The sequence below is a fragment of the Notechis scutatus genome, chromosome 13 (assembly GCF_049901735.1).
Source record: "Notechis scutatus isolate UNSWTSFEM ecotype Mainland chromosome 13, rNotScu1.2, whole genome shotgun sequence".
Classification (NCBI taxonomy): Eukaryota; Metazoa; Chordata; class Lepidosauria; order Squamata; family Elapidae; genus Notechis; species Notechis scutatus.
Genome location: NC_142021.1, coordinates 6,179,174 through 6,204,884, shown reverse-complemented (window position 1 = coordinate 6,204,884; position 25,711 = coordinate 6,179,174). Strand labels below are relative to the sequence as shown.

Below are 25,711 nucleotides of genomic sequence, written 5' to 3'. Positions count from 1 at the left end.
TTCTGATTGACAAGCTCAGCATCTTAGGAACATTGCCACTGTGTCCCATGGGGGAACCCTATATCCCCAAACACATTTCAGCCCAACAGACTTATTAAGCAATTCCAGAGAAGGAGGAGAAACTGTGCAATGGAACACTTTGCAACCCGACAGGAATTTATGGCAGAGTGCAATAACATGGGAATCCCCCTCAAAAGAGTATCTGGATATAAAAAGTTCTCCAGAGTTGTCCCACATCCTCCTCTACACAACACCTCTGATATCACAAACTGATGATTAAATCTGGTTCTTTTTCCTTTTATTGACATCTGCAATTCTGCCTGAGGTATTTTGCAGCGGGTTTAATTGCTCAGTCTGTTGCACAGAGGAGCGTTTCAGGAGTGGTGGCACAAGGTTGGCTTGGCGCATTTCTAGGCAGGTGGCACCCCCTGCTGCCAAGTCCCATCCCCATAACTGGGCGACACTTCCTTCCATTGCAAATCAGTCTGAGAGCCAAGAGCCCAGCTTCAACTTTCTTCAAGGTTCCTTCACTTTCTCTCAGCGCGAGGGCGGCTCCTTGATTGTCCCTTCACACTTGGAGGACTGAACAAGCCAGAACTACAATAGACACGGATCTAGGTTAACATTTCTCCACACTTGTTGTCTTAATCTTGTAACTAAAAGAGTGAAGGGTTGTTTTCTTGGGTTTGTGTGTTACAGTTGGATTCTTCTTCTGCAAGCTGGATCTCGGGGTCTATCTCTGCCTGGAAGAGACGTTCTGCAGCGCCCCTATATTAGACCAAGGGTGGGCTGCTGGGGGTTCACAGGGGTTCAGGGGAGCCCCTAGCTAAGATTCTGTGCAGTTCGCAGGACCCCCAAATCCCACTCCTGTCTGGCCCCGCCCCCCCCTCCCCTCCCCTCCCTGGAGTCCCCACGCGGCCTCTTTTGGATGGAACCAAGGGGAGGGTGTGCACAGAGACTCAGGGAGGGTGAAAAATGGGCCTCCTGGAAATTGGGAAGACTGGGAATGGGCCTGTTTCCAGCTTCCAGAGAGCCTCCATAGGCTGGGGAGGTTGTTTTTGCCCTCCCGGAGAATCAAGAAAGGCCTCGGGAGCCCAGGAAGAGCAAGAACACCCCCACACACACACTGTGCTGCAGGAGGCCGACTAGGCCACGCCCACTATAGCCCCTCCCAGGCAGCAACCAGGCACAGAACCCGTTGCTAAAATTTTATGAAGCCCATCCGTGTATTAGACCAAAGAAACACCAACGCAACCTTTGGGCAACTCTCTGCTCTGCGAAGGAAGAAGGTTTTTGTCTCAGTTCCCCATTAGATTGTCTCACTGTGGAACACTCCACCACTGCCATACCACATGTAACAGTAATAATCAGCCTCGTCTTCAGCCTGAATGTTGGTGATGGTTAAGTAGCCGTTGTTGCCTGATCGGGTTCCTGTGAATCGGTCTGGGATCCCTGGTCCCCTGCTGCAGCCATCACAGTGCACAAAGCGAGGGGATTCTCCAGATTTCTGTTGAAGCCAGTAAATATTGTTTGGATTGCTGCTGATGGCACAGGAGAGTTTCATTGTCTCTCCTGGGGATCCAGACTGGGAGACAGGCTGAGTCAAGGTGGGCTGTGAAGTGACGCCTTTACAAAGTGGAGAAAAAGAGGAAATAATGAAGACTTGTTCTATTATCTTGGCCTCCAAAAATCCTAGAACCATCCATAGGATCTACCCTATTGGATTTTATATTGTCCTAACTAGAAAGTTTTTACTGGACAGTTTAAGAAGAGGTTCTCCACATACTTACATGAGAAATAAGTAAGAAGTGGAAGGAAAACCAGTATCCAGGCCATCGTGCTTTCCTTCAAAAAGTCTCCCTTTCCAAAACCAAAAATATCTACCTGGGGATCCTTCTACCTTCTTACTTAAGTTCTCCTAGAATGGAAGAAAAGTCCATGCAAATCTATGTACATTGATTGGCTTTCATTGTGCTGGTTTTGGCCAATGAGTGGGGAAAACATTTGCATAAAAGGAATGCTTGAGAAGATGCGTTGGTTTAGGCTTTCTGTCATAATGTTGGACTTTGAACAGGACAACTATTAACAGACTTCCTTGGACACCCCATTTCCTCTCGCAATAAAAAGGCAGCTGAAAGGTTCTTTCTTCAACTTGTTCTGTTATAATTGTGGAATGCCAATGGGAAGACAATCTCATTTTGGTGTCCTTTGGTTTCCGATTAGATTCAACACAACGTTATCCAGAAGAGAAGAGTTGATTTCCCTTTGATTATCTCCAGCATCTCACCTCTGAAGTTCTCCAAGAAGGAGGTCTCATTTTGATGATTGCCTGGATGCTAAATTCAGGGGACGAAGTTCAATTCCTTTATTAATACAGCATGTCATGTGCAAACCAACAAACCCTGCAAGGCTCTAGGATGGACCTTGTCAGGTAAAGGTAAATATTCCACTTGCACATGTGTTTTTTCCGGCTCAAGGAGCGGGTGCTCATCTTTATTACAAAGCCGAAGAGCCCTCACTGTCCAAAGACGTCTCCGTGGTCACATGGCCAGCATGACTAAATACTGAAGGTGCACAGAACGCTGTTCCCTTCCCACCAAAGGGGTCCCTAATTTTCCTACCTGCTCTTTAAATGCTTTCGAACTGCTAGGTTGGCAGAAGCTGGGACCAGGAACGGGAGCTCACTCCATTATGTGGTGCTAGGGATTCGAACTGCCCAGATGCCGAACTTTCTGATTGACAAGCTCAGCATCTTAGCCAATGAGCCACCATGTCCCTTGGGGGAAACTGATATCTCCTAACACATTTCAGCCCAACAGACTTACTAAGCAATTCCAGAGAAGGAGGGGAAACTGTGCAGTGGAACACTTTGCAACCCGACAGGAATTTATGGCAGAGTGCAATAACATGGGAATCCCCCTCAAAAGAGTATCTGGATATAAAAAGTTCTCCAGAGTTGTCCCACATCCTCCTCTACACAACACCTCTGATATCACAAACTGATGATTAAATCTGGTTCTTTTTCCTTTTATTGACATCTGCAATTCTGCATGAGGTATTTTGCAGCGGGTGTAATTGCTCAGTCTGTTGCACAGAGGAGCGTTTCAGGAGTGGTGGCACAAGGTTGGCTTGGCGCATTTCTAGGCAGGTGGCACCCCCTGCTGCCAAGTCCCATCCCCATAACTGGGCGACACTTTCTTCCATTGCAAATCAGTCTGAGAGCCAAGAGCCCAGCTTCAACTTTCTTCAAGGTTCCTTCACTTTCTCTCAGCGCGAGGGCGGCTCCTTGATTGTCCCTTCACACTTGGAGGACTGAACAAGCCAGAACTACAATAGACACGGATCTAGGTTAACATTTCTCCACACTTGTTGTCTTAATCTTGTAACTAAAAGAGTGAAGGGTTGTTTTCTTGGGTTTGTGTGTTACAGTTGGATTCTTCTTCTGCAAGCTGGATCTCGGGGTCTATCTCTGCCTGGAAGAGACGTCCTGCAGCGCCCCTATATTAGACCAAGGGTGGGCTGCTGGGGGTTCACAGGGGTTCAGGGGAGCCCCTAGCTAAGATTCTGTGCAGTTCGCAGGACCCCCAAATCCCACTCCTGTCTGGCCCCGCCCACCCCTCCCCTCCCCTCCCTGGAGTCCCCACGCGGCCTCTTTTGGATGGAACCAAGGGGAGGGTGTGCACAGAGACTCAGGGAGGGTGAAAAATGGGCCTCCTGGAAATTGGGAAGACTGGGAATGGGCCTGTTTCCAGCTTCCAGAGAGCCTCCATAGGCTGGGGAGGCTGTTTTTGCCCTCCCGGAGAATCAAGAAAGGCCTCGGGAGCCCAGGAAGACCAAGAACACCCCCCCCCACTGTGCTTCAGGAGGCTGACTAGGCCACGCCCACTATAGCCCCTCCCAGGCAGCAACCGGGCACAGAACCCGTTGCTAAAATTTTATGAAGCCCATCCGTGTATTAGACCAAAGAAACACCAACGCAACCTTTGGGCAACTCTCTGCTCTGTGAAGGAAGAAGGTTTTTGTCTCAGTTCCCCATTAGATTGTCTCACTGTGGAACACTCCACCACTGCCATACCACATGTAACAGTAATAATCAGCCTCGTCTTCAGCCTGAATGTTGGTGATGGTTAAGTAGCCGTTGTTGCCTGATCGGGTTCCTGTGAATCGGTCTGGGATCCCTGGTCCCCTGCTGCAGCCATCACAGTGCACAAAGCGAGGGGATTCTCCAGATTTCTGTTGAAGCCAGTAAATATTGTTTGGATTGCTGCTGATGGCACAGGAGAGTTTCATTGTCTCTCCTGGGGATCCAGACTGGGAGACAGGCTGAGTCAAGGTGGGCTGTGAAGTGACGCCTTTACAAAGTGGAGAAAAAGAGGAAATAATGAAGACTTGTTCTATTATCTCGGCCTCCAAAAATCCTAGAACCATCCATAGGATCTACCCTATTGGATTTTATATTGTCCTAACTAGAAAGTTTTTACTGGACAGTTTAAGAAGAGGTTCTCCACATACTTACATGAGAAATAAGTAAGAAGTGGAAGGAAAACCAGTATCCAGGCCATCGTGCTTTCCTTCAAAAAGTCTCCCTTTCCAAAACCAAAAATATCTACCTGGGGATCCTTCTACCTTCTTACTTAAGTCCTCCTAGAATGGAATAAATGTCCATGCAAATCTATGTACGTTGATTGGCTTTCATTGTGCTGGTTTTGGCCAATGAGTGGGGAAAACATTTGCATAAATGGAATGCTTAAGAAGATGCGTTGATTTAGTCTTTTTGTCATAATGTTGGACTTTGAACAGGACAACTATTAACAGACTTCCTTGGACACTCCATTTCCTCTCGCAATAAAAAGGCAGCTGAAAGGTTCTTTCTTCAACTTGTTCTGTTGTAATTGTGGAATGCCAATGGGAAGACAATCTCATTTTGGTGTCATTTGGTTTCCGGTTAGATTCAACACAACGTTATCCAGAAGAGAAGATTTGATTTCCCTTTGATTATCTCCAGCATCTCACCTCTGAAGTTCTCCAAGAAGGAGGTCTCATTTTGATGATTGCCTGGATGCTAAATTCAGGGGACGAAGTTCAATTCCTTTATTAATACAGCATGTCATGTGCAAACCAACAAACCCTGCAAGGCTCTAGGATGGACCTTGTCAGGTAAAGGTAAATATTCCACTTGCACATGTGTTTTTTCCGGCTCAAGGAGCGGGTGCTCATCTTTATTACAAAGCCGAAGAGCCCGCACTGTCCAAAGACGTCTCCGTGGTCACGTGGCCGGCATGACTAAATACTGAAGGTGCATAGAACACTGTTCCCTTCCCACCAAAGGGGTCCCTAATTTTCCTACCTGCCTTTTTAGATGCTTTCGAACTGCTAGGTTGGCAGAAGCTGGGACCAGGAACGGGAGCTCAGTCTGTGACGCGGCCCTAGGGATTCAAACCGCCGAGATGCCGAACTTTCTGATTGACAAGCTCAGCATCTTAGGAACATTGCCACTGTGTCCCATGGGGGAACCCTATATCCCCAAACACATTTCACCCCAACAGACTTACTAAGCAATTCCAGAGAAGGAGGGGAAACTGTGCAGTGGAACACTTTGCAACCCGACAAGAATTTATGGCAGACTGCAATAACATGGGAATCCCCCTCAAAAGAGTATCTGGATATAAAAAGTTCTCCAGAGTTGTCCCACATCCTCCTCTACACAACACCTCTGATATCACAAACTGATGATTAAATCTGGTTCTTTTTCCTTTTATTGACATCTGCAATTCTGCCTGAGGTATTTTGCAGCGGGTTTAATTGCTCAGTCGGTTGCACAGAGGAGCGTTTCAGGAGTGGTGGCACAAGGTTGGCTTGGCGCATTTCTAGGCAGGTGGCACCCCCTGCTGCCAAGTCCCATCCCCATAACTGGGCGACACTTCCTTCCATTGCAAATCAGTCTGAGAGCCAAGAGCCCAACATCAACTTTCTTCAAGGTTCCTTCACTTTCTCTCAGCGCGAAGGCGGCTCCTTGATTGTCCCTTCACACTTGGAGGACTGAACAAGCCAGAACTACAATATACGTGGATGTAGGTTAACATTTCTCCACACTCGTTGTCTTAATCTTGTAACTAAAAGAGTGAAGGGTTGTTTTCTTGGGTTTGTGTGTTACAGTTGGATTCTTCTTCTGCAAGCTGGATCTCGGGGTCAATCTCTGCCTGGAAGAGACGTCCTGCAGCGCCCCTATATTAGACCAGGGGTGGGCTGCTGGGGGTTCACAGGGGTTCAGGGGAGCCCCTAGCTAAGATTCTGTGCAGTTCGCAGAACCCCCAAATCCCATTCCTGTCTGGCCTCGCCCACCCCTCCCCCCCTCCCTGGAGTCCCCACGCGGCCTGTTTTGGATGGAACCAAATGGAAGGTGTGTACAGAGACTAAGGGAGGGTGAAAAACGGGCCTCCTGGAAGTTCAGGAAGGCTGGAAATGGGCCCGTTTCCAGCTTCCAGAGAGCCTCTGGAGTCTGGGAAGGCCGTTTTCACACCCCCAGTGGCTCAAGAAAGGCCTCCAGAGCCCAGTAAGAGCAAGAACACCCCCCCACACACACACTGTGCTGCAGGAGGCTGAATAGGCCCCGCCCACTATGGCCACTCCCAGGCAGCAACCGGGCAGAGAACCCATTGCTAAAATTTTATGAAGCCCACCCCTGTATTAGACCAAAGAAACATCAACACAACCTTTGGGCAACTCTCTGCTCTGTGAAGGAAGAAGGTTTTTGTCTCAGTTCCCCATTAGATTGTCTCACTGTGGAACGTATTGCTATACCGCATGAGACAGTAATAATCGGCCTCGTCTTCAGCCTGAATGTTGGTGATGGTTAAGTAGCCGTTGTTGCCTGATCGGGTTCCTGTGAATCGGTCTGGGATCCCTGGTCCCCTGCTGCAGCCATCACAGTGCACAAAGCGAGGGGCTTCCCCAGATTTCTGTTGAAGCCAGCCAATGGTGTTTGGATTGCTGCTGATGCCACAGGAGAGTTTCATTGTCTCTCCTGGGGATCCAGACTGGGAGCCGGACTGAGTCAAGGTGGGCTGTGAAGTGACGCCTTTACAAAATGGGGAAAAAGAGAAAATAATGAAGATTTGTTCTATTATCTGGGCCTCCAAAAATCCTAGAACCATCCATAGGATCTACCCTATTGGATTTTATATTCTCCAAGCTATAAAGTTTTTACTGGACAGTTTAAGAAGAGGTTCTCCAATACTTACATGAGAAAAAAGTAAGAAGTGGAAGGAAAACCAGTCTCCAGGCCATGGTGCTTTCCTTCAAAAAGTCTCCCTTTCCAAAACCAAAAATATCTACCTGGGGATCCTTCTACCTTCTTACTTAAGTCCTCCTAGAATGGAATAAATGTCCATGCAAATATATGTACATTGATTGGCTTTCATTGTGCTGGTTTTGGCCAATGAGTGGGGAAAACATTTGCATAAAGGGAATGTATAAGAAGATGCATTGATTTAGGCTTTCTGTCATAATATTGGACTTCGAACAGGACAACTATTAACAGACTTCCTTGGACACCCCATTTCCTCTCGCAATAAAAAGGCAGCTGAAAGTGTCTTTCTTCATCTTGTTCTGTTGTAATTGAGGAATGCCAATGGGAAGACAATCTCATTCTGGTGTCCTTCCGTTTCCAGTTAGATTCACAACATTACCCAGAAGAGAAGATTTGATTTCCCTTTGATTATCTCCAGCATCTCACCTCTGAAGTTCTCCAAGAAGGAGGTCTCATTTTGATGATTGCTTGGATGCTCAATTCAGGGGACGAAGTTCAGTTCCTCTATTAATACAGCATGTCATGTGCAAACCAACAAACCCTGCAAGGCTCTAGGATGGACCTTGTCCTTGTCCAAATTGCCTTGGACACCACATTTGCCCTGGAACAAAAGGGCAAGAAAAGGATTTTTCTTTTTTGAAACTGTTCTGCTGCAATTGTGTTTTGGTTGTAAAAAAAAAAAAAGTGTCTCATTCTCTCCTTTTATTTACTTCCTCTAAATAATACCTCTGATATTGCAAACTTTATACAACCTAATTCTCTTTCCTTTCTTGAGATCTGCATGAAGTATTTTGCAGCTGGTGAAATTGCTCAGTCTGTTGCACAAAGAAGAATTTCAGGAGTGGTGGCAGATGTTTGGTGTGGTGCATTTCGAGGAAAGTGGCACCCCCTACTGTCGAGTCCCATGACCATACCTGGGAGACATGTTCTTCTATTCAAAATATATTTCACAGAAAGGTGGCCCCAGACCCACATTTGTTCAAGGTTCTCTCTTTCTCTCTCAGAGCAAATCAGGTTCTTGAACGCCCTTCACACTTGGTTGAGGTGGGACACCAGAGAAAATTATGCGATCATTTCTGGCAGAAAAGCAGAGGAGGAAAGCGCACAACTTTCCAGGGGCTTTGGTGATGATCCATGATTGGAACTCTCCTGCTTTGGCATTGGAATAACTGAGTTCAGAATCGTAGCTTGGCGTGCTTGATGGAATGCAAAGGAGGCATCTTCTGAACAGAAAAGAGCGTGGAAATGTGGGTGGTGATGCATGGAGGCCTTGAAGTCAGGGGAGGTTTTTCATTAAGTTCCTCTTTGGTGTTCCTCACTGTGTTACCCAACATAACAGTAATAATTCCCTTCATCCTTTGCCTGCACGTTGTTGATAGTCAAGAAAACAATTTCCTTGGGGGTGTTTGTAAAAGCAGAGAAATGACCAGAAGCTTCTGGGCGAAACTTTGCCTCTCTAGAGGTTGTATTATAACATAGGATAAATCTGGGACTTTCTCCTCCCTTGTGCTGGTACCATGCGAAGGAACCAAAGAAGAAGCCACCACTGACCTTGCAGGAGAGAGTTGCTGATTCTCCAAGAGATGTAGAGTGGGCAGTTTCCTGAGTATAGTTGTACTTGACCGTGATACCTGGAGGAAGCAAATCAACATTATGACACTTTCAAAGATGGGAAACTGAAGCAAACAGGACAGCACAGAATAAGTTAACAGCCAAGGTGGGGGTTTGATTTCACCTGGAGAGTAAAAGAAGCAAAGTAGCAGCAGAGTCCACACCATGATGGAGGAAAGGAAGGGAAGGAAGGTGCAATTTCATTGTGATCCAAAGCTTTGGTGATCCCAACTTCTGATTCTATCTTAATGCTCTGTCCCAAAAGCTCATGCAAGTATCCAGATGCCTCACTGGCTGAAAGGAGTGAAGGAAACATTATTTAATGAAAGATCGAGAGACAAAACCCTCAGATCAGCAAAAGCAAAACTATCCAGGAATGCCAGGAGATTACATTTGTCTTCTCAATCTTATTGGAAAGCTGGATAGAATAGAATCCAGAGCTATCCTTTTCCCCTTCTGGAGTTCATTGGCCAACTGGAGAAGATTCTTTCCAAACTGTCTGATTTGATATAGCACCTAACAGGACAAATACAGTGGATAGTTAGGATGGCAGAAAAACCAATTGCAACCCGCCAGCCAGCCTTGCATAGAATACTTGTATATTGCCCAGGTGAGCAGGATGGCTGAGAAAATATCTACAGACCCCTCATATTCTGGACATAAACTGTTTCAACTCCTCCCCTTGGGATGATGCTATAGGGTTAGGGTTAGGTTAACTAAACACCGACAGTTTTTTTCCCCTTGTGCCATCACTTTGCTCAATACCTAATCCTCCCAGTACTGTTTTATGCCTTAAATGTTATGTTTAATGGCACAGATGCAGCTTATCTATGGGAAAAGGAAAGGAAAGGAAAGGAAAGGAAAGGAAGAAAAGAGAAAGGGGAAAAGGAATGGAAAGGAAAGAAAGAAAGAAAAGAGAAAGTGGGAAAGGAAAAGAAGAAAAAAGAAAGGAAAGGAAAAGAGGAAAAGAGAAAGGGGAAAAGGAAAGGATAAAGGAAAGGAAAGAAGGACAGGAAAGGAAAGGAAAAGAAAGGAAAGGAAGAAAGGAGAAAGGGGGAAAGGAAAGGCTTTCCTGAAAACTGCAATGATGAAAATTTATCTTGGAGCTTCTTGATGAAAGAAATGATTTGTCCAATTTTATTTTTTTATTTTTTTGCTCATGGCACATAATTGTTCAACTGAAATATGTTGAGGTAGAGAATGAAATCAATGGCTTATTTTAAAAAAAGGGAGAGATATAAAGGAAGTAGGAATAGATTACTGTATGTTTGCAGTTATTGTTTTAATGCTGGGACAAAAAATGTCGGCTATTTTGTCTTGTCTTCCTGCCAATCAAATTGATTATTGTTCTGCAAAAGGGATGTCTTGCTCGATAATCTTCCTGAAAGTAACAGCCTGCCGTGCCTTTTCATTACATCCAAGAAAGACCAAAACAACCTTTGAGCAACTCTCTGCTCTGCGAAGGAAGAAGGTTTTTGTCTCAGTTCCCCATTAGATTGTCTCACTGTGGAACACTCCACCACTGCTATACCACATGTGACAGTAATAATCGGCCTCGTCTTCAGCCTGAAGGTTGGTGATGGTTAAGTAGCCGTTGTTGCCTGATCGGGTTCCCGTGAATCGGTCTGGGATCCCTTCTCCCCTGCTGCAGCCATCACAGTGCACAAAGCGAGGGCCTTCCCCAGATTTCTGTTGAATCCAGCCAATGGTGTATGGATTGCTGCTGATGGCACAGGTGAGTTTAATTGTCTCTCCTGGGGATCCAGACTGGGAGACGGACTGAGTCAAGGTGGGCTGTGAAGTGACGCCTTTACAAAGTGGGGAAAAAAGAGGAAATAATGAAGACTTTGTTATATCATGGGTGCCCCCCAAATTCCCAGAACCATCATTTGGATAGACCACATTGGATTTTATCTTAGAGAGATTTCATGGGATAGTTGAAGAAGAGGTTTTCCACATATTTACATGAGAAATAACTAAGAAGAGAAAGGAAAACCAGTGTCCAGGCCATGGTGCTTTCCTTCAAACAGTCTCCCTTTCCAAGATCAAGGAATACCTACCTGAGATCCTTCTGCCTTCTTACTTAAGTCCTCCTAAAATGGAAGAAAGGTCCATGCAAATACAGGTCACATGATTGGCTTTCCTTAATTCTATGAGCCACTCTCCTCAAAGACTAGCCAATCAGGTCAAAGTAGATCGGATTCATTTGCATAGAAGGAAGTCTTAAGAAGATGCTTTATTAAGGTTTTTGGTCATAATATGGGACCCCAATGGGACAAATTGCCTTGGACACCACAATTGCCCTGCAACCAAAGGGCAACAGAAGTCTTTTTTTTTTTTTTTTTTTGGTTGAAACTGTTCTGCTGTAATTGTACTTTGGTTGCTAAAAGTGTCCCATTCTCTCCTTTTATTTTGTTCCTGTGAATAATACCTCTGATGTCAAAAACTGCTTTATACAACATAATTCTCTTTCATGAGTTCTGCACGAAGTATTTTGCAGCTGGTGTAACTGCTCAGTCTGTTGCACAGAGCAGAGTTTCAGGAGAGGCAGCAGAAGGTTTCTGGGCAAGTGGCACCCCCTCCTGTCGTATCCTGTGACCATACCTGGGGGAGTCCTCCTCCCACTCAAAATATATTTCAGAGAAAGTTGCCCCTTTCCCTCTCAGAGCAAATCTGGGCCTTTAAATGTCCTTCACACATGGCTGGGGTTGGGTCAACTGGATGTCCAGAGAAGATGATGCAATTATGAGTGGTAGAAATATTGGAGAGGAAATGAAATAATCTTTTTATGGCTTTGTAGATGTTCCGTGAATGGAACTCTCTTGTCTTAAAGTTACCAAGTTTGGAGAGCCCTGGTATAATGCTTTAAATGGTACAAGGGAAGCTTAATCATGGGAGAAGGAAAGGAAAGGAGAGGAAGGAAAAAGGAAAGGAATGGAAAGGAAAGGAAGAAACGATACCAATACCTAGAAACAAGTAAAGTAATAAGTAGCAGTCAGGACGGGTTTGTTAAAAAACAGCTCATGCCAAACCAATCTTATTTCATTGTTCAACATAGTGACTAAATTAGTAGACCAGCAAAATACTGTGGACATACTGTGACATTAGATTTCAGTGAGGCATTCGACAAAGTAGACCACAATCTACTTCTTGGTAAGCCAGAAAAAAGCAGAATGGATAGCACCACCACCAGATGGATTCACAACTGGCTGACAAACCATACTCAAAGAGTAGTCCTTAATGGGTCTGAGTTTACATGGAGGGAAGTAAGCAGTGGGGTGCCACAAGGTTCCATCTTAGGCCCAGTACTCTTCAATGTCTTCATTAATGACTTAGATGAGGGAATAGAAGGGGAGCTTACCAAGTTTGCAGATGATATTAAGCTGGCAGGAATCGCTAATAGTCAAGAAGATAGGCTCAAGATCCAGATGGATCTTGACAGACTAGAACACTGGGCCATATCTAACAAAATGAAATTCAATGTAGAGAAAAGGAAAGTCCTACACTTAGGCAAGAAAAACCAAAAGGACACATATGGACTGGGTGAAACCAGGCTCAATAGCACTAACTGCGAGAGGGATCTTGGAGTCTTAGTGGACAACCAGCTAAATATGAGCCAGCAGTGTGCAGCAGCTGCCAAAAAAGCTAATGCAATCCTAAATTGCATTAACAGAGGGATACAATCAAGATCAAGTGCAACACTAATACCACTCTATAAAGCCTTAGTAAGACCACACCTAGAGTACTGCATCCACTTTTGGTCACCACACTATAAAAAGATGTTAAGATTCTAGAAAAAGTACAGAGAAGAGCAACCAGGATGATTAGGGGACTGGAGGCTACAACATACAACGAACAGTTGCAGGAACTGGGCCTGGCTAGTCTAGTAAAGAGAAGGACCAGGGGAGACAGGATAGCAGTGTTCCAATATCTGAGGGGCTGCCACAGAGAGGAGGAAGGGGTCAAGCTATTTTCTAAAGCACCCAAAGGCCACGATTGGAACTCTCTTGTCTTTTACCTAGAACTGGAATATCAGACTTCAAAATCATTCTTTGGTTGATCCAATGCTAAGGAGACTTCTATTTTAACACAATAGAGTGTTGAAATTTGGGCTGTGGTGCATGAAGAACTTTTCCCCCAGGGAGGTTTATGTTCAGCCTCCTCTCTGAGGTTCTTCACTGTGTCTGTTATCACCACAATAATAGTCCCCTTCATCCTTTGCCTGCACGTTGTTGATGGTTAGGAAAGCAATTTCCTTGGGGGTGTTTGTAGAAGCAGAGAAATGACCAGAAGCCTCTGGGCCAAATTTTGTCTCTCTAGAGGTTGTATTATAATATAGGAGAAATCTGGGACTTTCTCCTCCCTTGTGCTGGTACCATGCGAAGTAACGAAAAGTGAAGCCACCGCTGACCTTGCAGGAGAGGGTTGCGGATTCTCCAAGAGATGCAGAGAGGGCAGTTTCCTGAGTATAGTTGTACTTGGCCGTGATACCTGGAGGAAGCAAATCAACATTATGACACTTTCAAAGATGGGAAACCGAAGCAAACAGGACAGCACAGAATAAGCAAACAGCCAAGGTGGGGGTTTGATTTCACCTGGAGAGTAAAAGAAGCAAAGTAGCAGCAGAGTCCACACCATGATGGAGGAAAGGAAGGGAAGGAAGGTCCAACTTTGTTGTGATCCAAAGCTTTGGTGGCTCTCACTTCCGATTCTATCTTAAACTCTGTACCAAAAGCTTATGCAAATATCCAGGTGCCTCATTGGCTGAAAGGAGTGAAGGAAACATTACTTAATGAAAGTTTGAGAGACAAAACCCTGGGATCAGCAAAAGCAAAACTATCCAGGGATGCCAGGATTCCCAATCTTGTTGGAAAGCTGGATGGAATAGAATCCAGAGCTATCCTTTTTCTCTTCTGGAGTTCATTGACCAACTGGAGAAGATTTTTTTTCCAAACTGTCTGGTTTGGTGCAGCACCTAAACAGGAGAGGTGCAATGGATAGTTAGGATTGCAGATAAACCAACTGCAACCAGCCTGCTTTCCCTAGAGGACCTGCATATTTTATGAACTGTATAAACTTCTCCCCTCAGGATGGCGATATAGGATATTGCTTGCCAAGATGCAGGGGTGGTTTTCTCCTGGTGTCTTCATTCTGCTGAACCCCTAATCCACACAGTATTGTTTTATGTCTATAATGCAGGGGACCCCAAACTTGGCCACTTTAAGTTGCCTTCAACTCCCAGAATTCCCCCTCCAGACATGTTAGCTCGGGAATTCTGGGAGTTGAAGTCCACAAGTCTTAATGTGGCCAGGTTTGGAGACCTCTGCTAGAATGCTTTAAATGGCACAAGTGGAGCTTAATTATGGGAGAAGGAAAGGAAAGGAAGGAAAAGGGAAAAAGGAAAGGAATGGAAAGAAAGAAAAGAGAAAGAGGGGGAAGAAAGGAAAGGAAAGGAAGAAGAAAGAAAAAAAGGAAAGGAAGGAAAGAATAAAGGAAAGGAAAGAAAGGGAAAGGAAAGGGAAGGAAGGGAAGGTAAGACATTCATGAAACCTGCAATGATGAAAATTCATCTTGGAGTTTCTTGATTAACGAACTGGTTTTTCAATTTTTGTTTTCCTCCTAGGCTAAGCATAATTGTTCAACTGTAAAATGTCACGGTAGAGAATGAAATCAATAGCTTACTAAAAAAGTGAGAGGTATAAAGGATGTACACCTATATCATTACATTGTTTTATTGCTGATACAAAAAAAAATGAGCCTTGTCTTTCTGTGCATCAAATTCCTATATACCCTATATCAGGGGTCGCCAACCTTTTGGACCTCAGGGACCACCAAACTCTCTGCTCTGTGAAGGAGGAAGGTTTTTGTCTCAGTTCCCCATTAGATTGTCTCACTGTGGAACACGTTACCACTGCTATACCACATGTGACAGTAATAATCGGCCTCGTCTTCAGCCTGAAGGTTGGTGATGGTTAAGTAGCCGTTGTTGCCTGATCGGGTTGCCGTGAATCGGTCTGGGATCCCTGGTCCCCTGTTGCAGCCATCACAGTGCACAAAGCGAGGGACTTCTCCAGATCTCTGTTGAAGCCAGCGAACGTTGTTTGGATTGCTGCTGATGGCACAGGAAAGTTTAACTGTCTCTCCTGGGGATCCAGACTGGGAGACGGACTGAGTCAAGGTGGGCTGTGAAGTGATGCCTTTACAAAATGGGTGAAAAAAGAGGAAACAATGAAGATTTGTTATATTATGTGGGCCTCCAGAACCACCATGTGGATGGACCATATTGGATTTTATATTAGGCAAATTAGAAAGATTTTATTTGAGAGTTGAAGAAGAGGTTCTCCACATACTTACATGAGAAATAAGTAAGAAGTGGAAGGAAAACCAGTCTCCAGGCCATGGTGCTTTCCTTCAAAAAGTCTCCCTTTCCCAAAACCAAAGAATATCTACCTGAGATCCTTCTGTCTTCTTACTTACGTCCTTCAAGAATTGAAGAAAGATCCATGCAAATATGAATGATCTTATTGGCTTTCCTTGAGTTGATGAACCACCCCCTTATTAGACTAACCAATCTTTTTGACCAAGGAGTAGAGAAGACATTTGCATAAAGGCAATGTTTAAGAAGATGCTTGTATTGAGTTTTTTGTCAATGTGGGAAATTTAGGAGAAAGGCATACAGAAGAAAGAAATCACGTTGGGGAGGGCCAGTTGTACCAGAGAACAAATTGACATGGCTACCTTCAATGGCACATACTGTTGTCATCAAGAGGCAACTAGATATGTCTTGGTGCTATCATGGTGTTTTCACTGAAGAATAGATCAGAGTCCTTCATGTTGCCTGCTTGTCTGCACCTCAATATCAGTCAATGCCCAGTCTTCTGGAACCCAAATGAAAAGGTTCTGTTCCTTCAACAATGTGAACCTTTGACTTGTGTTGTGTCCTAGGGGAGTTTATGATCAAGCTCTTATCTGTTGTTTTAATTGTTCCAGTCTGTACAAAACAGATTGACCCCCTCCTCTTCTTTGGGGCAGCCCCTCAAATATTGGAACCCTGCTATCCGTGTGTCCCCCCCAGGCCTTCTCTTCATTAAAATCTGGGCTGTGAACCCATTTTGCTAAGGGAGAAATAGCAATCTGAAGAAAAGAGAAAAGGATGGAGGAAATAAAAAAATATATATATTTGCGATCAGGGTTTTAATCTTGATTTTCTGATTCAATGCAGGCCATTCAGGAGATGAAGAAATTGGTGCAGCTCTTGCTAGGAAGTGCCAGGTAGGTTGTTGTGGGAATCTAGTAACAGGGATGAGATCTTTCATCGGTTTGCGGTGTTGGGTAGTGCCTTTTGCCATGCATTTCCTGAGAGATCTCTTCCATCTCTTTCCTTCTAAACTCGACTAACAACTTTAGATTAGGGTAGGGATCTTCTGCCATCCTTATGAGCCAGATGGCAACCTACTGGACAGTCCCTTGTCTGAGATTGTATAGTTTCTCCTGCTTGAGCAGGGGGCTGGACTAGAAGACCTCCAAGGTCCCTTCCAGCTCTATTCTATTCTATTCTATTCTATTCTATTCTATTCTATTCTATTCTATTCTATTCTATTCTATTCTATTCTATTCTATTATCCTTATCCCTTATTCTATTCTATTCTATTCTATTCTTTATTTTATTCTATTCTCTATTCTATTCATGAAAAGGAAAGAATTGGAGTCTCAAAGGTGCTTTTTCAAAAGGCAATTGGACTATGTTTTTTTTCCCTTGAAAAAACATAGATCTCATCCAGGAGGCTTCTTCAGTTGAGACAACCATGATCTGGATGACTGAGAATTTCCACAGAAAAAATGGGGGATATTTTAAAACCTTGAATTGTTGGCATACAAAATAGGAACTCTGTACCTGAATGCAGGTGCCTGTTGGGAATTGGCAAAAGATTTTAGTCAGTAGCCCATAAATCTTGATGATGTTGGTGATGAGGAAGATAGCAAAGAAAGTATCAATAGTGATAGGCGTCTTGGGGTGCACTCCTAAAACATCTGGAGCATCATCTGAACACATTGATAAAATAAACCCAGAGAAGGCAATGGCAAACTACTTCTAAAATCTTGCAAAGAAAACTGCAGGGACCTGTCCAGGCAATTGCTAGGAGACAACACTGACTTGAACACACACACACACACACACACACACACAGAGAGAGAGAGAGAGAGAGAGATAGTGTTCAGATATCTGAACCTCAAAGCAAACCAACCACAGTTCAGTCTAGCAAGTTGTGCAAACCCAACTTGGGTGATCAATTTCCAAATCAGTGGGTCCTCTGAACTTAGGGAATTAAATTTGAGAACCACAATCGGGCTAACACAATTTAGGAGAGAGAGCCCTGTGTGCTATTTTGGTTTACAAACTTAGTTTATTCTTAAAACATCCCACATAGATGATAAAGCAAAGCATTGTGTATGCGGATGGTTTTCCCATGTATGAGTCACATGCAAACCAAGGACATAATAAGATTGGAAGATTTTTTAAAATTTAGTTCTGTGGACCAGAGCATTTAGAGAAGTTAAGCTATTAAATTTTGCCCAGTGTAGCAAAATGAACCAAGATCTCCCTCTTGTGTCTAAAGATCAAATAATCACAAAATGTTAGCACAATATTTACAGTGTTGTTGTTTTTTTCCAATTCTTATTTTACAATGTATTCAATAACTCAACATTCAGTGAGTCTTGGCACTTTTATTCTGAATCATAGTAACCATCTGTCAGATGACAAATGTGAACAATCACCTCTGAATTGAAGTTCGAAAACTAACAATATACTATAAAACCAATGTAAATTGTTGGGTTTTATCATGACAGCAAAGCACAGATTGTCTTGAAGTCTTCAAAGAGATATTCTCCATGGAATTTTGACCATGCTATTCCACGTTTGTTTGAACTACCATCTGTCTCTGATGAAAGAACTCTACTTTCAAGTAAATAAACATAGAATTGGACATTTGGCATTTTAGAAAATGTCCCTTCATCCCAAAAGTTCCAGGGTTACCAATTCTTTTTATTATCATTATTATTATTATTATTATATATTTTATTAAGTTTTCACATTTTAAAAACATAAAATAAAACTTTATACATTGTTAAGACAACTTTTGCATCTCCTTACATGTTTCAGTATATGTATTTACTTATTCCTTTACCATTACATCTTACTCTTGCTATAAATCAATATCTTTTATCCTTACACATCAATATTCTCCATGGTATATTTACATATTTACATATTCCCTCACTCTTTTTCTAATTGCCATTTTATTTTATTTTTATTTCTAAACCACTCATACCAGGCATCCCGGGCCCTATAGTAAATTGAATCTTCTCTGTCTTTTATTTTCATCATTAGCCTGTCCATCTCTATACAATCTTTTTTTTTTTTTTATATATAACCATGCCTTCTGGTGGAACCCTTTTTTTCTTTCCAGAGTTGTATGTACGAAATCCTTGCAGCTGTTAATATGTGTAACATGATATATCTGTTTTATTGCATTTTTGTGTTATTATACCTAATAAAAAAGTTTCCGGATTAAGCTCAATTTTCTGATTTGTGATTTCTTCTATCCATTGTCTAAATATTGGGATACGATCATACACACAGGGTTACCAATTCTTAATGGAGAATTAAGAACATCTTATGTTTTGTAAACATCTCTTTTCTTCTTAAAGTTGAGAACAGCTTCAGCTTCACTTCCTCGCTTGACTTGCATCGTTGTGAGCTTATTCAAAACCGTAGCTTCCTCCACAGTAATATGTAGCTTCGTCTTCTGGTTGGACGTCGGTGATGGTTAAATAATATGTGTTGTCTGATTTGAAGCCAGAGAAGCGATTGGGGATCCCGTGACCTCTGGAGTAACTGGGAGTCAACAAAAGTCGTGGTGCCTGTCCTGCTCTCTGTTGGTACCACGAGACCGCATAGTCTTCATAACCAATCATCAGGTAGCAGGCAAGTCTTATGTTGTTCCCAAGAGCTGCGGATTGGGAAGCTGGTTGAATCAATCCAACCTGAGAAACAACACCTGGGATATATGAATTGTAAGTGGTATATTAATGACAAGCAAGCAAGCAGATAGTTTGACAGCTCACAAGTTGACATATGAATAGAAAAGAGCTGGAAGGGACCTTGGAGGTCTTCTATTCCAGCCCCCTGCTCAAGTGGGAGAACCTATATCATTTCAGATAAGTCTAGTTTCTTCTTAAAAACCTCCAGTGATGGAGTGCCCATGATTTCTGAAGGCAAACTCTTCCACTGGTTAATAGTCTTCACTATTAGGAACTTTTTCCTTGATTCTAGATTGCTCCTGTCTTTGATTAGTTTCCAATGATTGTTTCTTGTCCTGCCCTCTTGAGCTTTGGAAAATAATGTGACCTGCTCTTCTCTGTGGGATCTTTTGAGAAACAACCACAAAACACAACCCTGATTCCTGAATAGGATCCACAACCCTCTAATCAAGGACCTACCTAAGAGAAAACCACACTTCTACCAACAAGAGCAGGGCCAATACTGTATATAAAGAGGGAGCAACCCCCACACTTACTAGCATTGAAGACATTGCCTAGTTGGGTAATGAAATGCCTGCAAGCAAATAACCAAGCTCAGAGAGTACCAAGGACTCCACAATCTAGTGTTACATTTCAAATAAATATACCACAAATGATTTCCCTCCACCCTATATATCTATATATCTTACCTGTCCAGCAATTGAGAAATAGAAGGGAAAGCAAAATCTGCTTCATGATCCTTTCTCAGCAAGGAAGGCAGCTTTTATTTTATTTTTTGAGAAAGACACCAATATGGAAGTTCTCCTTTCTTAAATTAAACCCAGAGTTACAAAATAACACCTTTATGCAAATCTATCTTGCGCTCATAAGGTCTCAGGGGGTTGGTAATATCACTGCAAAAACAAAGACCAAGCATGCATGATTGTGGTAGGAGTAATTCCGGCTATAAATACCCATGTGTCTTCAAGTTAGTCTGGACTCCTGGTGACTTCCTCAACTCGTCCTTGCTGGTTCCTTGGCAACATTTTCAGAAATGATTTGTCCTTGATTTGTTCTTCCTAGGGCTGAGAGACAAGGACTGGCCTAAAGTCACCTGAGTTCTTACCAAAGGAAGGACTTTGGCTCATAACCTCTCAGTTTCTAGCCTGATATCTTAATTTAGGGTTTTCTGAAGTGTGCATATTGATGTCCAAGGATCAATGGGACTGTCCATTGCTGTAATTGTTACTCTTAGTAGTAAAGTAAAGGTAAAGCTTTCCTCCATCCAATAGTATCTGTCTCTAGGGGGCGTTGCTCATCTCCGTTTCTTAGCCAAGGGAGCCAACGTTGTCTGAAGATACTTCTGTGGTCATGTAGCCGGCATAACTATATGCCGAGGTGCCCAGAACTCTGTTATCTTCCCACCAAAGTGGTACCTATTTATCTACTTGCATTTGCATGCTTTAGAACCGCAGGAGCTGGAGCAAATGGCTTATGGCCATTTTTCACAGTTACAAGCTTTGCAGCATCCCCATAATCATGTGATCAATATTCAGAGTCTTCTCAGCGGGTTCGCATTTTGTGACCGTTGCTGTGTCCTGCGATTTTTGCTTTGCAACCTTCTGACAAGCAAAGTCAATTGGGAAGCCTTGATTCACTTAACAACCGGGTCACTAACTTATCAACTGCAGTGATTCACTTAACAGCGGTGGCAAGAAAGGTCGTAAAATGGGGCAAAACACACTTAGCAAATGCTCCACTTGACGACATAAAGTTTGGACTCAGCTGTGGCCGTAAGTCTAGGACTGCTTGTACTAACTGTTTGAAGGATGAAGAAATTGAGTAGTACTAATAATGGAGAATATTTGTAGCTCAGGGTTGACCTGAGGGGTCCTTGGTGCTCTCTGAGCTTTTCTTGTTTTCTTGAAGACGTTTCATTGCCCTAACTAGGTAACATCATCAGTGTTAAAGGGAGTGGAGTCAGCAGAAGAGGAGGAAGGAGGAGGAAGAGGACTGTGGGGTCCTTGGTGCTCGCTGAGTGTCATTGTTTCCTTGCAGATGTTTTATGACCCAAGTAGGTAATGTCCATCATGTCTTCCGACTGTTAGTTGGTGGAGTAGTTTACGGGGCTCCTTAAGTAAATAAGCAAACAATAACCTCTGTCTTCCTTCAACGACATGATTCAAAATGAATGAATGAAAGTAACTCTGCTTCAGAGTTTGGGTCTAGCTTCCCCATTACACTGTCCCAGTGTGGAACATCCTACTGAAGCTGTACTACATATTAGAATAGTAATCCGCTTCTTCTTACACCTGGCTGCCTGCAATTTGGCAATTCGAATCTCACCAGGTTGGCTCAGCCTTCCATCCTTCCGAGGTGGGTAAAATGAGGACCCAGATTGTTGGGGGCAAGAGGCTGACTCAAGCAACAACAATATAAAGAAAAGTTCTGTAGTTTCTTAGCTGGAAATGATCAACTATGACTGATAGCAACTTTTTAGAGCTTTGGGGGTGAATCTTTCTCTCAATTTGAAGACAGAACTTGGAATGATACAACCGGGATGGTATCGGGCTCCTGGCTTGAGGGGGGGGTGGACTAGAAGACCTCCAAGGTCCTTTCCAGCCCTACAACCCTATGATTCTTTCACATTAGCATGGTAGTAAGCAGTTATGGAGAAGAACTAAGATCTCCAGTCTCAAAGCATCAATTAGTTCTAACATTACTGCCCATTCTGTGTACTAGAATAAAAATACATGTGGGTATCACGTTAAAAAAAATAGAAATGAACATAGACCGTGCCTTAGGGGAGAATTTGCAATTTAAATGGAAAGTTTGGATGCAGTTGTGGTAATATAATCTATTGATCATTTTATCATTTTCTGTAAGGCCTTTGTATAACTAGCAATAGGTCTAGGGATATGTAGGCATTCTTGGTGGGGGTAGGAGTACCTTTGCTCATGAGTGTCTCATCCTGTTTTGATCTGCAAGTTTAGAAGGAACAGGAAAATAGGTAAAAGTTCAAGGTACACAGTTGTGCTTTCTCATGGGACTTTCCAGACTTTCCCATGGGACTTTCCGTGGCTGTATGATCTCATCCTAGTAAGGTAACATCTGGGACTTTCCAAGATTGTATGTTCTCATGCTGGTGAAGTAATCTCCTGTAGAGGTCATTGTTTCTGAATATGCATACTGTATTTTTGCTTGTGTTTTTTCTCAATAAATACTGCTACCTGAGTTCGCTCAGGGCTGGCATTTTCTCAGACATTTTCCCTGTGTCTCATTTCGAATGCCAGACCACCACAGCAGTTTTAGATGGCTGATCTCCAGACTTTGCTTAGCTGTTTTGAACATTATGAGGAAGGCTCTGTGGGAACATCTCTGTTGATTTTTGCCTTTATTATAAAAAGTCAAAAAGGGAGAATGGAAGGATTGATATTCCTTGCGATCAACTGGTCCTTAGCACTCTCAGTGAGTCTCTCTGCTAACAACCAGAATATAAATCCTTCTATTCTGCACCGTTCAGCAAAACCTGAAGAAGCTTCTTGGATGAGAAGTGAAACGTCTTCAAGGAAAAAAACAAAGAAAGTCCACTTGCCTCTTGAAAAAGCACCGTTTGGGTTTGTGCGCAGGTGAGAAACAGCAAGCGTTTATTGTAACCAGTAACCTTTTGCTGTTGTGTCCAATTCACTGAGTCTCCCTATATTCCAAAGAACCGGTTGTGCTTCATTGTTTGTTTGAGAGGGATTTTAGAGTGGCTGTTGACCAGGGCTGGGAGCGCCCATCAGCCGAACCCGGGAACACGTGCAATAGCATCTCATTTGATTTGTTTCATTATTATAACAAGTCTCAGTCATGCATCGAATCACGCTCTCTAAGGACTTCGATGATTTTCTGCTGTGCAGGATGAGAGGAGGTTTTTGTCTTAGTTCCTCATCAGATTGTACCACCGTGCAACGAGCTGGCACTGCTATGCCACATTAAACAGTAATAATCAGCCTCGTCTTCAGCCTGGGTTCCAGTGATGGTTAAAGAGCCAGTGGATCCTGAGACAGAAGCCGTGAACCGATCTGGGATCCCATCACCCCTGTTTCCACCAGAATAGTGCACATAGCGAGGAGCCTGACCAGAGCTCTGTTGGTACCAGTAAATATTATTCACGGTTCCAGTAACAGTGCAGGATAATTTTACCATTTCTCCCCGGGGAACCGACATGGAGGTTGGCTGGGTCCATGGTGTCTGTGAATTGACCCCTTGGAGAAGAGAAAGCAACAGATATTTGACTCATTTTCTAGACTTTCAGAATGCCACCAAAATATAGCACGAAGCAACCTTGGTGCTCTCTGAGCTTTAATGGCTTTCTTGCAGACTGTTCATTACCCATACTAGATAACATCATCACGGCTAGTGGGGAGTGGGGTTTTCTCTGCAACCGATGATGTTTCCTGGTATGGGTAATGAAGCATTTTTCAAGAAAACAACCAAGCTCAGAGCCCCAAGGATCCCCCAAATTCAACCCCTGAGCTGCAAAGATTCTCACTGAAAATATAGCCTGTTTTGAAGCATTGTCTTGGGTGCTGTACATCTTTTGCTTTCATGGAGGAGAAAAAAGATCACAATATTGAGATTTTCTGTTCTCCAAAATACAACGGCTGCACCACGTTTCTGCCACCAATGCTCAGTGTGCATGCCTGCTTACCTGAGTAGTAATTTAGGAAGGCAAAGAGAAATATTGACCAGATCATGGTAGGTTATCAATGGATTTAGACAGATGAAAAGAAAATGATGTGCATTGAGGTGGGATCTTTCTCCTCCTGCTCTCTTAAATCTTCTCAGAATGCATCCGTGACATCCATGCAAATATTTTGGTTTTTTTAAAACTTTGCTAGCCATGCATGACTCCCTCCTAGCAGAAACAAATGACCAGAGAAGAAATTTGCATAAACAAAATTCATATAACTATTAAAAGACAAAAGCCTGGTCCATGGCACAAAACAGAACCAGGAGTGCCCAAATCAGAAAGAAACACTCAGTATAGAACTACAAGTTCTGTACCTGTCAACAGTGGTGTCCCCCAAGGCAGTGTTCGACTTCAGCCACAGAGTGGTCAATGTCTGGAATACTCTACCTGACTCTGTGGTTTCTTCCCCAAACCCCAAAAACGTTTAACCTCAGACCGTCTACTATTACCTCGCCCCTTTCCTAAGAGGTCTGTAGGGGGTGTGCATAAGCACACCAACATGCCTACTGTCCCTGTCCTATTGTTTCTCTTATTCTTTTATTTTTCTTATATGTACCCATTTCATGTATTCATAACTATGTATATACTTATACCTATTATCTTGTAAGCGATTGACAAATCAAAATAAATAAAATAAGTTCGATTGTGTTTCCTCACACAAGGATCTAAGCATTCAAAAAAAATATATTCACTTTTGTGCGTGTTTTAACTATCAGGCATGACTTGCTGCTTTAAATGGAAAAGTTGATTGATAGGAAACAACCCACCTCGCATAAATCAAAAAAGAGAACATAGGGGAAAGATTTAAAATGTCATGATTACATTGCCGAAGTTAAGGTAAATGTGCCCCATATAAGAATATAATATTGCCTGATAACATTCTCCAAATTCTTGTTCTTTGATTTGTATTTTTAATAAATGCCTGTTGGGGAAGGACAATATGCTTTGCTTCTAGAATGCTTGTTTATTCCATCACTCATAATCGACATTAGAGAAGGACAAGGGAGATAGGATAGCAGTCTTCCAATATTTGAGGGGCTGCCACAGAGAGGAGGAAGGGATCAAGCTATTTTCCAAGGCACCCAAGGGCTGGACAAGGAATAATGGATGGAAACTGATCAAGGAGAGATTTTCTGACAGGGCAAACCATCAACCCATGGAACAGAAGTTGCCTTCAGAAGTGTTGGTAGCTTCATCACTGGAGGCTTTCAAGAAGAGACTGGACTGCCATCTGTCAATGGTGTAGGGTCTCCTGCTTGGGCGGGGGATGTTCAACTGGATGACCTACGTGGTCCCTTCCGACTCTGTTAATCTAAGTACCCCAAAGTTCTTAATTTAAAATAGGGCAAAGTATATAAGAAGGATGGTGAACAGTGAAGAGAAAAAGTTGTTTCCTTGGACCAAGATGGATGTGAAAAGCGGTCAGGAAAGAGGGAAAAGGAAAGAGAAAGTGGTCTCTAGTTGTGATGAAAGCTATCCAAGACAACTGGCTGCTAACTTGCCAGATGTGGTTATGATGGGAAGGAAAATCCATCAATAGGATTTCTTTCTTTCTTGCAGGTTCTGCAAACAGATGCAACATTTTTTTTTGGAAGGAGGAGAAATTATTCTGTAGTGTAGTGAAGATCTGGAGAAGGTCTTGGACGTGAGGGTAGCACCATTTCATGGTCTTCATCCTTGCTTTGCAGCACTCTGGAGATTGTTCCTGTTAAAGGTGGGCTAAACACAAGCATATGATTCTCAAGGTCCATGCCAAGTTGTGTGTTCTCCAGGGCAATTCTTTGGTCACTACCAGGGCCCCCTGTCCAGCGTCAGAGAAATCAGGAGATCCAGGCAGTTCAAATAGGTAAACAGATTTATTGCAGACTTGAGCTCTATAAGAATCTGAACTACTAATGGTCAAAGCAATTTGGTGGTAGATAAGGAATTCACAGTGGGCTGGATTTAGTTCTTTGGTGGGAACGAAGGAACTCATAACTGATGATGGTTGACCCATCCCTTGGACTCAACCTGGACATCTCCCACATCAC

The 25,711-nt window shown here is 43.2% G+C and overlaps 1 protein-coding gene and 1 long non-coding RNA gene across 2 annotated transcripts in view; both read right to left on the bottom strand.

Annotated features, from left to right (window-relative positions):
* LOC113431270 (immunoglobulin lambda-1 light chain-like) overlaps positions 1–25,711 on the bottom strand; it is a 118,966-nt gene that overhangs the window by 69,115 nt on the left and 24,140 nt on the right. The gene's annotated exons all lie outside the window — the stretch shown is intronic.
* LOC148129607 (uncharacterized) lies at positions 17,633–19,750 on the bottom strand. Its single transcript, XR_015745222.1, has 2 exons — positions 19,654–19,750; positions 17,633–18,981 (listed from the first exon to the last, which is right to left on the bottom strand). It is a non-coding gene; the product is annotated as an uncharacterized LOC148129607 (long non-coding RNA).